The following is a 15,595-nucleotide window of genomic DNA, read 5'->3' on the forward strand; positions in this document are numbered from 1 at the left end:
CAGAGCTGACGATATTTCCTTTTGGGCTTTTACATTAATGGGCCTTAATGTCGCTCCAAAATCAAATTATTCGGGCCTACCCGTCAGGTAACCCTGACCCGACCCGACCCGACCTCACTTTTTTTCTTTTGTACTAAACTATATATATTATTATACAAATAAATATTAATTTTTTTTTTCTTTTTAATACCATATGTACGATGGGAGTTGAGCAAATAAACATCTAAAATTTAATTTCAAATATAATAAAAATTAAATAATTATAATAGATAGATTAATCACTATTATTTTCTTAAAAAGATTTTAATATCTTATTTAACGTAATAACTAGATTAATTATTGATTTATGTTAATCAATAACTATCCTGAATAATATAAAATGAAACATACTAAATAATATCATTTAAAATAATTAATGTTTTGTGATTATTTTAAAAAATTTTGTATTTGTAATATCTTTTTAAATACTATATTTAGAATTATTGTTCTTAAATGCATATTTGTAATTATTTTTAAAAATTAATCTTCGTTATTTTAACAAATTTTATTATGGGTTCATATTTTATGAGCTCTTGGCAGAAAAAAAGTTAAATAATATAATATAAAAGGATAATTTAAGGACCTAAAAACAATATTTTTGGATTGCATTTTTCTTTTATAGTATTATCTATCACACTAGTTGAAGATTCATCATAATCTCGGTTTCACTTTATATTTTGCTTTTCAATATGATTGACGATTCATCACAATCTCCGTTTCACTTCATTTTTGTTTTTGAATATGATTATAATTTATTAAACTTTCATATTATTTAATATTTAAAATATTTTGTTTGTGTTCTACTCTTTTATTTAAAGATAATTTTCTTATCTTTATTATAAAAATCTCATACTAAATTAAATCCAAATTTCTTACAATATCATTAAAACTTAATTATTAAAACTTAATTTTAAATCACATGCATCAGAATGTTTTTGGTTTAATAATTCATTAAATTCAATAAAAATTATTTTTAAATAGGGGGCGACAATAATTTATTTAAAATACAAGTACCAAAATAATATAAAATAAAAAATTTTAGAGACTAGAATAAAACTTCAATTTGTATTTTACTTTTTTAGATTGTATCTCACAAATTTGGGTTCAAAGTGAGTGTAACTATTCCACTTTCTTTATTTAATAAAAAAAATGGAAGAAAATGACACCCCTTATGCAAGCTAAGCTAAGCACTTCCAAAAAGAAAATTAAATAAGCTTACCTTGAGGAAAAGGACGTGAGAATGATTCCCATTTACTTGGAAGATGATTGGATCAATTAATTTATATGCAAATGGTACAGTGGGAGTTGGAATTTCACAATTTTTTTTTTAATATTGTCAAACACCTGATGGACCCTTTATTGGGTTGTTAGAACCTTCAACTTCATTGGTTACATTTATGACCTTATTTTAAAAGTAGGTTTTCTAAAAAATAATTATAAATATAATGAAAAACTAGAAGACACATCAATGATAATATCAATGAGTTATTATTTGTATAGACTACCTGGATATTTTTTTAATATTATAATAATATAGATGCTACTTTCATTCATTGTCAACCACGTCAATATCATTTAAGAATGATATGAAGTTCACGAACATTAAAGATTTTTTTATTTCAAATAAAATTTATAGTGTGGACGAAGAGTAGGTACTATATGAGAATACTAAAAAGAAAATATTGATTGAACTACATGACTTCCTCCTCGATCATCCAAGGGTTCGCCCCTCTCTTGAACCTCTCAAAGGACCATCATCGGCTTCTAAAGTAAACATCATGCCAACTTATATCTCAATCATGCAAGTTTTGTTATCACTCGCGCCTATACGAGACACTAGAATGTGAGACCGCTCTCTACTATTAGCACATATAAGTTATTGGTTACACATGCAACATAAGTAAATTCATCTTTGGCCACAACCGCTATATAAAGGAGTTGCCTCTATTTTTTTTTTTATGATAATGAATAATATTATTAATAGACAATCAACAACCTACTTGATAATTAATGAAACTATTTATTTATTTTTTTCTAAAAAAATATCACAAATATGAGTGGATTCGAACCTTAGATCTCTTAGAAGCAGCAAGGATATTTTAGCCTATCATTTTTTTTAAATATTATATTTGCACTTGCATAATTCTTTTTAAAAAATATACAATATTTCTAATTATTATAATAAAATTATTGGTAAATCACTTCGCCAAAATAATAGTAACTCCTTAAAATCAGAAGAAATCGTTTATGATTAAAAAATGATGACATCACGCATGTGTTGAATTTTGGAAAAAGATATTATAATAAATTAAAGAAAGATGATCTCACCTTTTTTTTTGTGAATTTTGTTAGATATCCATTATAAAAAAGATGATATTATGCATGCGAATAAATTTTTAGTTTAATTAAATATTGATAAATGTATATAGAAATATATATTTTAATGTTAAAATTAGACAAAGTTTATTTCTAAAATTATTTATTACATTTAATCATTGAATTTATAAATAGGTTTTCATTTTATTTCGGTAACTAAACTAATTTCATGTTTGTTATATTTTTGTCCTCCAACCTTTAAAAGGTTAATAAATTTATTTATTAGTTCTTAAGCACCTTTTAAACATGCTTTAGGTCCTTAAGTTCTCAAAATGTCTATTTTAATATTTGAATATAAAAAAATTATTTTGATAATTGTTAGCTAATATTTTGAAACCGCTCACTCGATACTTACTTTAGTCAACCTATGTTAATCCGATACATGCTGGAGTCAACATGTGTTAATGCAGAATCATGTTATCAATTTGTTAAAATGCAAAATAAAGATAAAGAAAAAATTAGCTACTTTTTCAAATTTTAAGGACTAAAATATGCCTTTTAAAAGTTGAGAGTAAAAAATAAACTTAAAAATTTAGGAACAAAAATAAAGAATTAGAAATTTTAAGAATCAAAATAAAGTTTAGGAGCCAAAATGAGATTTCAAACTCATTAAAAATAATTATCATTAACATATAATAAACAAAAAAGTTAATAAACTATTAAAATTAAAATGATCTAAAACTATTTATGTCAAATACCTCATCATAACAAAAAAAAAAAAAAATTAAACAAATACTTTATTCTTAGTTCAATATGTGAGGGTAGGAATTTGAATAATGTGTAATAAGTTGAGTTATGCTTAGATTGAACTTGTTTGTCAACATTAAAAATTATATAAACAGTTAAATTGACGTGATGATGTCGTCGCTTGAAACGTATTGTTGACAAAAATTTAATTTAAAATATTCAATCTAAAATAAAAATTTTTAAAGCCCATTTGGTAACATTTTCATTTCTTATTTCTATTTCCTCATTTTTAATAAAGAAAAAATACAATTACATAATAGCAACACTCAAAAATTCAAGAATAATAAAAAAATATTTTTATTTGAGTTTTAGAACAAGTTAAAAATGGAAACAAAAAAATTTGTTTTTAAAATTTCTATACAATTTTAAAAATATTTTTTAAAAAATGAAAAACAAGAAACCAAGATAATTACTAATCCTTTGGTTTCTTAATAAAATTGAAAACAAGGAACAATTAACGTTACCAAACATGTCTTATAAATGAAAACGGAAATAAGACGGAAGTTTATATCAAATGTCAAATTGTATCCACAAATGGGGATGTAGCTCAGATGGTAGAGCGCTCGCTTAGCATGCGAGAGGTACGGGGATCGATACCCCGCATCTCCAATTATTTAATTTCCGTCCTTTCTTTTTATTTTCCTTTAGCGCAACCTGCCACCATTTTATGGGCCGCCTAATTTCTCATGCGAATGGGCCCACTAATTTCTCATGCAAATGGGCCCATGTCTTCTTATGGGCGCACTTATATATGGGCTTAATCCCTTATCACTATAGAGCAAAAGCTTTTTTTTTCCTCTTTCACCTAAATTTCTTCAATTTACTACTTGCGTCAGTTTATGCTTCAAACTTCAAATTATTTTATTTTAACTACCACGTACCACACACACATTTTTGTAATTATAAAATAACATGAAATTTAAAATAATTTTAGGTGAAATATTTTAAGTATAACTGCTTTTTTATTATGAATTTTTAATTAAATAGATGCCCACTAACCCTTGGTTAGTGTCCAATTTTGAGGTGTCTCAAAATTCATGCTCTATATGTCTGTCTTTTATTCATAAACCCCATATGTTCCATTATCCATGCACCATGTGTTGAAACCCTAATGCTCTATGTGTCTCAATTTTAGACATTATTAGTGTCATGTAAATCACACCACATGCTTATCCATGACCTATAAATAAGGTCAATGTGGTGCTCATTGAGAGTGAGAATTTGTGAGAAATTAGTGGTGAGAATTTGTGAGAAATTAATGAGAAATTTGGTGGGAAATCAAGTTTGAAAATTGGTGGGAAATGTCATTTTGAATTTTCTTTATTATTTGAATTGTTTTGCTTATTTTATTTCCCCGACGTTGCCTCGTTTCGTTCCTCAATTTTACAACACGTTATCAGCACGAGCCTCTATCGTTTCCCCTGTTGAAGGTAGGTAATTTAATTTTTCAAGTAATATGTTGTTTTCATATGTTGAATCCCTAATTTGAGTTTTTTTTTTTTTTTTGTGATAGTGTCACCATGACAAATTTGACCAAATTAGAATTTGCCGCTCTTGATATCAATGACAATAATTATTTGTCATGTGTACTAGATGCTAAAATTCATCTTGATGCCATGAACCTGGGAGAAACCATCAAAGAAGGAAATACAACCACAAGTCAGGAAAAGGCAAAAGCCATGATTTTCCTTCGTCACCATCTTCACGAGGGGTTGAAAATGGAGTATCTGACAATAAAAGACCCCCTTGCCTTGTGGCAAAATTTGAAAGAAAGATATGATCATCAAAAAACAGTTATTCTTCCTAAAGCTCGTTATGAATGGATGTATTTGAGGCTCCAAGACTTCAAATCAGTAAGTGATTATAATTCTGCACTATTCAAAATCAGTTCGAAATTGAAGTTATGTGGAGAAAAAATTACTGATAGTGATATGCTAGAAAAGACATACTCAACCTTTGATGTCTCGAATATACTCTTGCAACAACAATATCGAGAGAAAGGTTTTATTAATATTCTGAGCTCATATCATGCCTTCTGGTTGCTCAGCAAAATAATGAGCCACTGATGAAAAATCATGAACCTCGACCAACGGGAGCAACGCCATTCCCAGGGGCAAATGCTGTAAATTTCAATAATCGTGGTCGAGGTCGAGGTCGTGGTCAAGGGCGTGACCGTGGCAGAGGAAGAAATAATTTTTCATTTCGTGGTGGGCGTTATAATCGTCCAAATTTTAAAAGAACCACACGAAATGTTGATCATAAAGAAAAAGCTCCACAAGATCAGAATTCCAGAAGTGTTGAAAATAAGTGCTTCCGATGCGATATGACTGGGCATTGGGCACATATTTGTCGTACATCGAAACACTTAGTGAATCTTTATCAAGCTTCCTTGAAAAAAAAGGAAAAAATGTGGAAGCAAATCTTGCCTACTAGGATGGTGATATCTTTGACACTGCCAATATTACAAGTTTGGATGTGGCTGACTTTCTTGAATCTCCTGGAGAACAAATTGGCACAGTGAGCACAATGGATGGAATAGCAAGTGCTTCTTTTGATTTTGAGAATATTCAGAACTAATGTTTTTTTTTATATCTTTTATGTATGTTTTGTATTTCAAGTTTTTTTTTTCTTCATTCTTCTTATTGTAATTATTTTGTTTAATGAAGAAGCATGGACAATTTTCATATATTGGATGACTCGAAAATGAGCAATGGTGATCTATGTCTGGTAGACAGTGCGACTACGCACACAATACTGAAAAGTAGACAATATTTTTCTAAATTGACAATGCTGAAAGCAGAAGTCAATACTATATCAGGTTCTGCAAACTTGATTGAATGTTTTGGAAAAACAGACATAATTTTGCCTAGAGGAACAAAATTTACAATTGACAATGCATTATTCTCTAGTCAATCAAAGAGAAATCTACTGAGTTTTAAAGATATACGTTGCAATGGTTATCATATTGAGACTGATAACTAGAATAATATAGAATATCTCTATATTAAATCTATTGTCTCACATAACAAACGTATACTTGAAAAGTTGCCTGCTTTATCTTCTGGGTTATATTATACTCATATACGAGTAATGGAAACATATGCAACTACGAACTTGAAGTTCATAAATCCAGATATATTTACCATTTGGCATGACCGATTAGGTCATCCTGGATCCATAATGATGAGAAGAATCATTGAAAATTCATATGGACATCCATTAAAGAACCAAAAGATTCTTCAATCTAATGAATTATCATGTGATGCTTGCTCTCAAGGCAAATTGATCATTAGACCATCACCATTTAAAGTAGGGATTGAATCACTTACATTTTTAGAACGAATTAATGGTGATATATGTGGACCTATTAATTCACCAAGCGATCCTTTCAGATATTTTATGGTGCTAATAGACGCATCAAGTAGATGGTCACATGTATGCTTATTATCAAGTCGAAACCTTGCATTTGCAAAACTACTTGCTCAAATAATAAAGTTACGAGCACAATTTCCTGATTATACAATTAAAAGTATTCGTCTTGATAATGCTGGTGAATTTACATCCCAATCATTTAATAATTACTGTATGGCAATTGGGATAAATGTTGAACATCCTGTAGCTCATGTTCATACACAAAATGGTTTAGCAGAATCATTCATAAAACGATTGCAGTTAATTGTTAGACCATTACTTATGAGAGCTAAGCTCCCTACATCTGTATGGGGACATGCTATTTTACATGCAGCGTCGCTCGTACGCATTAGACCAACATCTTATCATAAATATTCCCCGTTACAATTAGCTTATGGCCAAGAGCCAAATATTTCCCATCTGAGAATTTTTGGATGGGCAGTATATGTTCCAATTGCTCCACCACAACGTACTAAGATGGGTCCTCAAAGGAGGCTAGGAATATATGTTGGATTTGATTCCCCATCAATTATTAAATATCTTGAACCCTTGACGAGTGATGTATTTACTGCACGATTTGTTGATTGTCATTTTAATGAGACAAATATTCCAACATTAGGAGGAGGAATAATGAAGTTGGAAAAAGAAATTACATGGAATGCATCGTTATTGTCTCATTTCGATCCCCGTACAGATCAATGTGAACTTGAAGTTCAGAAAATAATTCATTTGCAAAATATAGCAAATTAATTACCAGATGCATTTATTGATGCCAAGAAAGTGACCAAGTCACATATACCAGCTGCGAATGTTCCATAAAAAATTGACATCCCAATGCAGAAAGTTGTCATTAATGAAACTGCAACACACCATAAGCGTGGTAGACCAATGGGTTCCAAAGATAAAAATCCTCGAAAAAGAAAAATAGTCAATAATCAAAATGACACAATTGAGAATGAGGATATTCCAGAAGAAATCCTAAACATGACTACTCATAAAGATATTGAGGAAAGTCAAGTACCTCAAGATAATAATGAGATTTCAATGAATTACGTTATGACTGGAAAAAGATGGAACCGAACTAATGTAGTTATTGATGATATTTTTGCTTATAATGTTGCTATTGACATTTTATCTGAAAGTGATGATTGTGAACCAAAATCTATGAAAGAATGTCAACAGAGAAAAAATTGGCTTAAATGGAAAGAAGCAATCCAGACAGAACTTAACTCACTTTCAAAACGTCAAGTTTTTGGACCAGTATTCCGAACATCGGAAAATGTTAAGCCTGTGGGATACAAGTGGGTATTCGTAAGGAAAAGAAATGAAAACAATGAAATCACAAGATATAAGGCAAGATTGGTTGCACAAGGTTTTTCACAAAGACCCGGTATTGATTATGAAGAGACATATTCTCCTGTGGTGGATGCGATTACACTGAGATATTTAATTGACATGACTATGTTTGAAAGTCTTGACATGCATCTCTTATGGATGTAGTCACTGCATATTTATATGTATCTCTTGATAATGATATTTATATGAAAATTCCTGAAGAATTTAAAGTACCCAATTCTAATGCTCGGGAATTGTATTCCATAAAGTTACAGAGATCATTATATGGATTAAAACAATCAGGACGGATGTGGTACAATCGTCTAAGTGGATATTTGTTGGAAGAAGGATATAAGAATAATCCAATATGTCCTTGTGTTTTTATAAAGAAATCATAGTCGGGATTTGCCATTATAACTGTATATGTTGATGATTTGAATCTAATTGGAACTCCTGAAGAACTTTCAAAGGCAACAAAGTATCTTAAGAAAGAATTTGAGATGAAAGATCTCGAGAAAACAAAATTTTGTCTTGGTCTACAAATTGAGCATTTAGTAGATGAGATATTTGTATATCAGTCAACTTATACAGAGAAAATTTTGAAAAGATTTTATATGGATAAAGCACACCCATTAAATATTCCAATGGAAGTTCGCTCACTTGATGTGAAAAAAGATATATTTAGACCTCGAGAAGATAATGAAGAGCTTCTTGGTCCTGAAGTACCATATCTTAGTGCAATTGGTGCACTTATGTATCTGGCTAATAACACAAGACCAGATATAGCATTTTCAGTTAATTTATTAGCTAGATATAGTGCTTATCCTACAAAAAGACATTGGAATGGGATTAAGCATATATTTCGCTATCTTCGAGGAACGACTGGTATGAGTTTGTTTTATTCAAACAAATCAAATTTTGATCTAGTTGGATACGCAGATTCTGGATATTTATCTGATCCACATAAAGCTAGATCTCAAACCGGTTATTTGTTCACATGTGGAGGAACTGCTATATCATGGCGATCAGTAAAACAAACCATAACAGCCACCTCCTCAAATCATGCTGAAATTCTTGCAATTCATGAAGCTAGTCGAGAATGTGTATGGTTAAGATCAATGACTCAACACATTCGTGAAACATGTGGTCTATCATCTAGTAAAAATCTTCCAACGATACTTTAAGAAGATAACACATCATATATATCTCAAATCAAAGGAGGATATATTAAAGGAGATAGAACAAAACATATTTCACCAAAACTTTTCTATACTCATGATCTTGAAAAGAATGGTACTATCACTGTTCAACAAATTTGTTCGAAAGATAACTTGACAGATATATTCACAAAGGCATTACCTACAAAACCCTTTGAAACATTGGTGCGCGACATTGGAATACGACGACTCAGAGATCTCAAGTGATGTTTCCATGAGGGTGAGTTAAATATATTGTATTATTTTGGGTTTATTAGATTATATGAAATATGTACTCTTTTTCCTTCACTAGGATTTTTTCCTACTAAGTTTTTCCCTAGTAAGGTTTTAACGAGCATATTTCATATATACAATGGGCATCTAAGGGGGAGTATTATGAATTTTTAATTAAATAGATGCCCACTAACCCTTGGTTAGTGTCCAATTTTGAGGTGTCTCAAAATTCATGCTCCATATGTCCTCTATGTGTCTTTTATTCATAAACCCCATAAGTTCCATTATCCATGGACCATATGTTGAAACCCTAATGCCCTATGTGTCTCAATTTTAGACATTATTAGTGTCATGTAAATCACACCACATGCTTATACATGGCCTATAAATAAGGTCAATGTGGTGCTCATTGAGAGTGAGAATTTGTGAGAAATTAGTGATGAGAATTTGTGAGAAATTAATGAGAAATTTGGTGGGAAATCAAGTTTGAAAATTGGTGGGAAATGCCATTTTGAATTTTGAATTTTCTTTATTATTTGAATTGTTTTGTTTATTTTATTTCCACGACGTTGCCTCGTTTCGTTCCTCAATTTTACAACACTTTTTAAATTAATTAGAATTAGTTTTTATATTTCTTTATAATTTTATTTTGATTTAATTTGTTGAATGTTTTGATTATTTTACCTATTCTATTTCTTGTAAATTTAATTTTTATGTTAACTATGATGAGTGCTATTTTTTTTATTTATAATTTTGTTAAAAATAAATCTTATTTATAATTTATCATTATACTGGTAAGAGTAAGAATTCGAGTTTTAAATTTTTTTTTATATACAATTACTTAGGTTGCGAAGTTAATAAAATTTTATTTCATGAAAAATAAATTATTAATTAGTTTTATATAGTAATTGACGCCGCTCACTATTTTTCTACTGATGTTCGACTTTTTATTTCATCCTTTTTACAAGTCGTTTAAGTTGTTTCCTTTTATGCCAAAGTAGAGTTGCGATTTATTATCTATCTATATTATTTGAGTCGTTTGCTAATCTTCCTCCTCTTGATTTGTCTTTCTATTCATTCATCACATCAATTGTTGCTGGCTCTTGTATGTATCATTCAAAATCACCCAGTTATTGGTCTCTCCATCCCACTGAATCAATTTGCCTTTTTTTTTTCTAAAAAACTTTTTTGTTGAGAAGTGTGAATCGTATAATCTTAGAAAGAGAAAAGAAGAAGAAAAAAACTATCAATTTGATATAAAAAAAAGTGCAAGTAAAGGGGTGTGCCAAACGTGTATTCATGAGGAAGAAATACTTTAGACATAAAGATTTCGCTCGGGTAGCCTAGACATAGGACCTCGACCTAACGTTACGGTTGGTTTTTATTAAATTAAGTTCTTTTTTCTAATAGATATATTAGGAATGGACTTAAACCTGGCGAAGTAAAACCGAAGAAAATTTATGAGAGGCGCTTGATGTCACATTTGCACTTTTCAAAGGACTCGCAAAGCGATTGTGCGGCACTTGCTCTTGCCCACGAGCAAGTCAGCCAATGAGAATCGGATAGCCGGCGGCACTACGGCTATATATCGCAACCTCTACCCCCGTTATCGAGAAAACAATTTTGGAAAATGGGGTTAGAGAACAAAGGTTTGGAAAACGTTTGAAGACATTTTGGAAAGCTTGTTGTATGCTTGAATGCAAGAGAATATATTAGCGGTAAGACAAAAATACAACTATATGTAGGGAGGAGAATAGGTGTACCCCCTAAGGTATATTATAAAGCATTCTGCCTTTGGCAGGTGTGAACATGCAAAATGGCGAGGAGTCAATCACCACCAAAAGTACAATGAAAAGTAAATAACATGCAAAAGTAAATACATGACATAAAAGTAGGAGGGAAGAGGCTATCATGGGCATGCGGCCATGGGCGACATGCACTGGACGAGCATGACCATGACATCCTCCCCCACTTAAATGGTTGACGTCCTTGTCAACCGACGTTGCTCGAACTCTGCGATCTAGGTTGATGCTTATTTCAGATCTTCTGCGCGCTCCCAACTGATTTCTTCATCTGGAAGCCTTGTCCGACTAAGAATTCCTGTACGTCCCTTCTCAATCGTCCGACTCGACGAGTTCTTTCAGCTAAGATTTCTTCAACTTCTTTTTCCATCTTGTTGTTCAAGACGACCCCTGTTTGGATCACTTCATTACGTGCGGGATCAATGGTGTCCGGGTGATAGGATTTTAAGTTGCTCACATGAATCACTGGGTGGATTTTCATCCATGAGGGTAATTAGACCCTATATGACGTCTTCCCGACCTTCTGAATGATGTTGACTGGAACTTCATATTTCCGTACAAGGCGTTGATCTTTGTTACCTTGGAATCGAAGCTGTTCAGGGCGTAATTTAATGAGCACTTGATCTCCTGCTTAAAATTCCAACGGTCTGCGCTTCTTGTCGGCCCACTTCTTCATGTGCTTAGATGCCTTCTCAAGGTATGCTTAGGCAACATCCATGGATTGTCGCCATTCTTTGGTGAAGTTGTAAGCTTGGGGGCTCTTTCCTGCGTAAGGATGGTCGATGATGTGGGGTAACACAGGTAAGCGCCTGCATACTATTTCAAAAGGAGCCTTCCCTGTAGTCGTGCTCTTCTGGCAGTTGAAACAAAATTGGGCTACATCAAGCATCTGTATCTAGTTTTTCTATCGAGCATCAATGAAGTGGCAGAGATATTCCTCTAACATCCTATTGAAGCGTTCTGTCTGACCGTCGGTTTGCGGGTGGTAGCTTGAGGATATGTTAGCCAAGTAGCCGGAACAGTTCCGTCCAGAAGGTTCTAGTGAATCTTCCATCTCTATCACTCACGATGCTTTCGGGGACACCCTATAGTTTCACTATGTTCTTGAAGAATAGCTGTGCTGTCATCTGTGCGGAACACATCTTCGGAGTTGGGACAAAGGTTGCATATTTGGAGAATCTGTTGAAAATAACAAGGATAGCTTTGGATTCTCCAACCTTGGGCAGGTGGGTGATGAAGTCCAGGGATACGCTCTCCCAAGGCCTTGATGGCACTGGAAGGGGCTCTAGTAAGCCCGCAATTTTAGTCCTCTCGACTTTGTCTTGTTGGCAGATGAGACAAGTCTTGGTGTATTGCATAACATCGTTTCGCAAGTTCGGCCAGTAGTACCATTTCTTCAGTAGTAAGTTCTCTATCACCCAGCGTGGCCAGCCCACATGGTGTCATGGCATTCTCCCATTAGGAGTTTCCTCAAGTTTCCTACTCGCGGAACATAGAGACAATTGCCTTTCGTAAAAAGGAGGTCGTCTTCGACCCAAAACTGGCGGATCTTCCCGTATTTTGCTAGCTAGCTGAATGATTGTTTGCTACTGGATCGTCTTTCAGGCGTGCCTTGATGGCTTCACAAACAGACCCCATCAACTTGCTTGCTTTCAGATGAGCTAACATGCACAGGGCCGCATGTTCTTTCTTTCGACTAAGGGCGTCTGCTGCTTGGTTTGACCGACGAGACCGATGTTCGAATTGGAAGTCGAATTCACCGAGGTACTCTTACCATCGGGCTTGTTTCGAGGACAACTTCGGCTGATTGAAGAAATGACATATCGAATTGTTGTTGGTTTTGACAATGAACTTGGAGCCTAGGAGATATTGTCTCTAGGCCCTTAGGTAGTGGACTACTGCCAGCATCTTTTTTTCAAGGCCACATACCTCTTTTATGCGTCGTGCAAGTTTTGGCTTTCGTACGCCACTGGGTGTCCATCTTGCAGGAGAATACCGCCTAGGGCGAAGTCTGAGGCATCAGTTTCTACCTCGAACGGTTTGGTGACATCCGCGATACCAAGCACTAGTTCTTCCATCATGGCTTTCTTTAGTTTATTGAAAGCCACTTGACACTTCGGAGTCTAACACCAAGTATTATTCTTCTTCAGGAGTTCAGTTAATGGTCCCATCTTCTTCAAGAATCCTTTGACAAATCTTCGATAATAGTTTGCTAGCCCGAGAAAGGACCACAGTTCTGTGATGGAACTCGAAACTTTCCAATCTTAGATAGCCTTGACCTTTCCGTCTTCCATGTCAATTCAGCCACACTCGATCACATGGCCGAGGAAGTTGATGCGTTTTTGCGCAAACGCACATTTCTCTCTCTTCACATATAGTTCGTTCTGTCTCAACTTCTCAAAGACCAGCTGCAAGTGGGTCTGGTGTTCCGCCATGGAAGAACTGTAGACTACTATGTCGTCGAGCTAGACTACCACATATTTGTCGAGATACTCATGGAACACTTGATTCTTTAAGGTGCAAAACGTCGCTGGGGCATTGGTAAGGCAAAAGGGCATAACAAGGAATTCGAAGGCCCCATATCTCGTGACACAGGTCGTCTTGGGCTTGTCTCCCGCTGCAATGTGCACTTGGTAGTATCCAGACCTCAAGTCTAGCTTGGAAAAGTACTTGGCCCCATGGAGGCGATTGAATAGATCGGTGATGATGGGCAATGGGTACTTATTATGTACCGTGAGCTTGTTCAAGGCGCGGTAGTCGATACACAAGCGGAGATTGCCATCCAGCTGGGCGGATGAATCCTGTATTCAAAAATTCATCCAGCTGCTTCCTGAGTTCGGCTAATTCAGGAGGGGCCATGCGGTAAGCGTTCTTAGCTGGTGGTTTCGTCCCTGGGACCAGCTCGATTTCATGGTCGATTCCCCTACGCGGCGGTAGGCACTTTGGCAGACTGTCGGGCAAAACGTCTGCATAGTCAGCTAAGACTTGTTGGATCTTACTGGGAATTACTTCTTTACTGCTCTCTTCTTCATCACTGGGATGGCCATAAATATTGGTTCATCATGAGCAAGGCCCCTTTTCAGCTGCAGAACTGATATCATCTTAACCCCACTTGGTTGTTTTATACTCGTCGGAACAACGGTGGGATCAGATCCATTAACAACTAGACACTTCGCCAGTGGCATGGGGATGACTTTGTGCTCTAGATGGAATTCCATTCTGAGCACGATGTCGAAGTCATCCATTCTAACAACTACAAAGTCCATTTTTTCGCTCCATGTTCCGATCTTCAGTTGAACCCTTTTTACTATCCCTACGATGGGGAGAGATGCGGAGTTAACTACTTTCATCTTCCCTGGACCTTTATCTCATTGTAGATTCAGACGACAAGCCTCAGTTTCAGTCATGAAATTGTGTGTGGCTCCAGAATCCACCATAGTACTCTTGGCAGCCTTATCGTGAACCAACATATCTACATACATGAGCCCTCTCTCTAGTGCTTCTTTTGCTTCCCCTACTTTCTTCTGAAGAGCCGATAGGAATTTCAGTGCCCCCTGAGGCTCTTCGGTCGGTATATCTATCTCAGCGGTTTCTGTCTCGACCTCAAGGCCATTGGCTATTGTAGCTTGGAGTGCCTTCAGGGCAGCTCGATGTGCGCAGTCGCTTACGCGATGAACCCATTTACACAGAAAGCAAACGAGGGGCCCTCGATTGAAGTTGTTCTGTTGGTTTGGCCCGCGCCAGTTGGTTCCACTCCTCTGATAGGGTTTGCGATTTGCTCATCCATTCCTATCTCCTCCTCCACTTTTGGGTGAGCTTGTTCTGGTGGTTTTGCTCCACTACTCGAGGAGGGTTCGTTCCTTCTGTAATCCTGAGACTGCTCGTTACCAAGATCAAGCAGAGCCAAGGTCTTGAACTCCTTGATCGTACAACTTGGACTTGACCCATGGTTTCAAGCCTTCCACGAAGTAGAAGACTTTGTCTTTCTTTAACATATCTCGTATGTCCAACATCAGTCCTGCAAACTGTTTTATGTAGTCTCTGATGTACCCAGTGTGTCGTAACTCTTCCAGTTTACGTCTCGCTAGAATCTTAACATTTTTTGGAAAAAACTGCGCCCTGAGAGCTTTCTTCAAGTCATCCCATGTGTTTATAGTGCATCGTCCCTCTTGGATGTTCATATACTTGGACCTCCACCAAAACTTTACACCTTCAGCTCGATGCATGGTTGCCAAAGTGATCTTAGCTTCTTCTGTCATTGTACTCGTAGCTCGAAAGTACTTTTCGACGTCAAAGATGAAGTTCTCGAGGACCTTGGCATTGCGTGCCCCGTCGAAGGGCTTAGGCTCCGGAATCTTCACCTTGTTAAACTAGACATTGCCCTTGGGCCTTGGTTTCCCACTGTTCTCATGGTTAGGTTCACCTTCGTATTTATCTCGGCGACTTCTGCCCGCA

At 35.0% G+C, this 15,595-nt stretch overlaps 1 non-coding gene and 1 pseudogene across 1 annotated transcript; both read left to right on the plus strand.

The window, feature by feature from the left end:
- Positions 1–3,698: 3,698 nt before the first annotated feature.
- Positions 3,699–3,771, plus strand: TRNAA-AGC (transfer RNA alanine (anticodon AGC)). Its single transcript has one exon. It is a non-coding gene; the product is annotated as a tRNA-Ala (tRNA).
- Positions 3,772–4,682: 911 nt separating this feature from the next.
- Positions 4,683–5,683, plus strand: LOC148208501 (uncharacterized; annotated as a pseudogene).
- Positions 5,684–15,595: the final 9,912 nt, after the last annotated feature.

This window comes from Momordica charantia (genome assembly GCF_013281855.1).
Source record: "Momordica charantia cultivar OHB3-1 chromosome 10 unlocalized genomic scaffold, Mcharantia_2.0 BLBB01000010.1, whole genome shotgun sequence".
Classification (NCBI taxonomy): Eukaryota; Viridiplantae; Streptophyta; class Magnoliopsida; order Cucurbitales; family Cucurbitaceae; genus Momordica; species Momordica charantia.